This window comes from Halichondria panicea, chromosome 2, assembly GCF_963675165.1.
Source record: "Halichondria panicea chromosome 2, odHalPani1.1, whole genome shotgun sequence".
NCBI classification, from domain to species: Eukaryota; Metazoa; Porifera; class Demospongiae; order Suberitida; family Halichondriidae; genus Halichondria; species Halichondria panicea.
In genome coordinates, this window is record NC_087378.1 from 4,274,249 (window position 1) to 4,276,748 (window position 2,500).

Genomic DNA, 2,500 nt, shown 5'->3' on the forward strand with positions numbered 1-2,500 from the left:
AAGTAAGTAAGTAAGTAAGTAAGCAAGCTTGAAGTAGACAGTAGATAGTAGATAGTTAGTAGATAGTTGTATAGCTAGAGTATGATTATAATTATCAGTAAGTCCATAGTTGTATAATACCAGTAAGTACAGAGAAGTACACTCCACTCCACTCCACTCCACTCCACTCCACTCACTCACTCCCTCCCGGCCCACTCCCTCCACAGCAATTAAATTAAGTCGAGTATATTTCTGAACTTCACACATAAGTACATGAGATATGCATTGACTTGTGTCTACGACCATACCACGTTGAAAACACCGGTTCTCGTCTGATCACCGAAGTTAAGCAACGTAGGGCCTGCCCAGTACTTGGATGGGTGACCGCCTGGGAACAGCAGGTGTTGTAGGCTTCTGCATTCTTATTTTTGTTTGTTTTCAGAATATTTCACAACGAGCAGTTAAGGCCCAAAAATATGAAAACTGCAGCCTTAAATCCTCGTTGATCATTACCAAACCGCAAAGACGAAACTTTCTTTTTGTGATAGCAACAGTTTTACAATTGATCCCTGCCTTTGTCATTATAGTCATGGCACTGCAAGCAACTGAAGTATGTGATGATGGCTACTTGCAAACAGTAATTGTATAATTACGCACGTATAATTATAACTATCCTAATTATAGTGAGTGACACAGGAAAAATATCAAAATTTCTTATACTTTACAAATACAAAATTTCCTGTAGACTTATGAATGTTACACAAGTCCTGAACTACTTCAGGAATAGTAAAGGAAACTATACAGGAAACGTTGCACTATCCTTTGTAAGTAGGTTGCAGGACACTTGCAGGACACCTCAGGAAATGTGCAGATTTTATGGGCTGCAATGTAGCAGCACTGTAGCAGGAAATTTAAATATTTTCCCTGAGTGAGTGAGTGAGTGAGTGAGTGAGTGAGTGAGTGAGTGAGTGAGTGAGTGAGTGAGTGAGTGAGTGAGTGAGTGAGTGAGTGAGTGAGTGAGTGAGTGAGTGAGTTATATATACCTTCATTGAGCCATGCTTCATTTGATCATAACAATATCAAGCTTATCTTCAAGTAGTATTGTATTGTACGTTGCTAACAATACGCAAATAATGTACAGTAAATTCAAGTGGGAATAAAAGTAGTGGGTAAAAAGTTGTAATGTTCATGGAGTGTAAAGTCAACGAGCACTTAAGGCCCTATTATTTCTATTTTCCAGCCTAAAGTCCTCGTGGTGGAAAAAATTAATGTTAGTGTAATGAAGTCCTTGCCTAGTTACAAAGCGGCCCCTTACAAAGCGCCTAGTTACAAAGTAGCTTCAATGGGTAGTTATAATTAGAAGCTGCAGCTGGTAGTTAAAGCAGCAATTGTTGTGTAGCTTGTGAAGCTATGTTGTAGCTGGCTGACTGGCCGGCCCACCAACCTACCTACCTACCTACCTACCTACCTACCTACCTACCTACCTACCTACCTACCGACCGACCGACCGACCGACCGACCGACCGACCGACCGACCGACCGACCGACCGACCGACCGACCGACCGACCGACCGACCGACCGACTGACTGATGAATAGTAAGAGGTGGGTGGCTGGCTGGCTGGCTGGCTGGCTGGCTGCTGGCGAATAGATGTTGTGCTGCAATATAGTGAGTGAGTGAGTGAGTGAGTGTACTATATATAATACTATACAGAATCTTTGCAACAAGACAGTAAAAGCATAGAGCATTACCCTTCCTTATATGGAATTTGAGTACACACACTGTGGTCTGTTTTACTACTTAAATGTATGAGCACATCCCATATATAATAAGGAACCACAGTGCTCAACACACTTGTTTCTATTTGTGTTGCAAAGATTGTGCAATCTCCAGTATTGTATTGTAACTGTATGTTAGCCATGTATAACTTGAACTGTATGTTTAGCGGAATGGAAGGGTGCAGACGGGGAACAGTGCAGATGGGAACATTGCAGAGGGGATTTGCGCGCCGGAAAATTGGAGCAATTACCATACAAGTGCAGACGAATGAAGGAATGAACGCGCGTAGCGCGAAAATTTGAGCAATATATCGCAAGCAATTACCATACAAGTGCAGACGAATTGAACAATGTGACCACGTGGGCTAGATAAGCAACCAAACAAGAGTGTCGTACAAATGAGCGTGTTGATAGGTCGTGAAGTGGGGTGTTGTGGCAAAAAAAGTCACGCTTAATTACATACGAGACGAGTTCCAGCGTTGCTCCTAGTGACGGGTGCTGTGTAGGGTGACTGCAGCGGTTCATCCGTGTGTCCGCATCGTTGTAGACTGCCTGTGTCGGCGGGCGTCTGACCTGCTGGTGACTGGTCATCAGTGGGCTGGCTCCCTCCGGTCGAGTGCAGTTAGGTTTGCATCATTTCACGAATCACGAGTGCATTCGTACGGTCTCGTGCGGCCGTCGATCCCCGTGATTGACTGTATCTGCAGGCAACGAGTGGGCCTCAGCTGCCCTCTCCTGCCTTC

At 44.1% G+C, this 2,500-nt stretch overlaps 1 non-coding gene across 1 annotated transcript; it reads left to right on the forward strand.

Moving 5' to 3' along the window:
* Window positions 1-273: 273 nt before the first annotated feature.
* On the forward strand, window positions 274-392 carry LOC135332357 (5S ribosomal RNA). Its single transcript, XR_010393217.1, has one exon. It is a non-coding gene; the product is annotated as a 5S ribosomal RNA (ribosomal RNA).
* The last annotated feature ends 2,108 nt before the right edge of the window (window positions 393-2,500 follow it).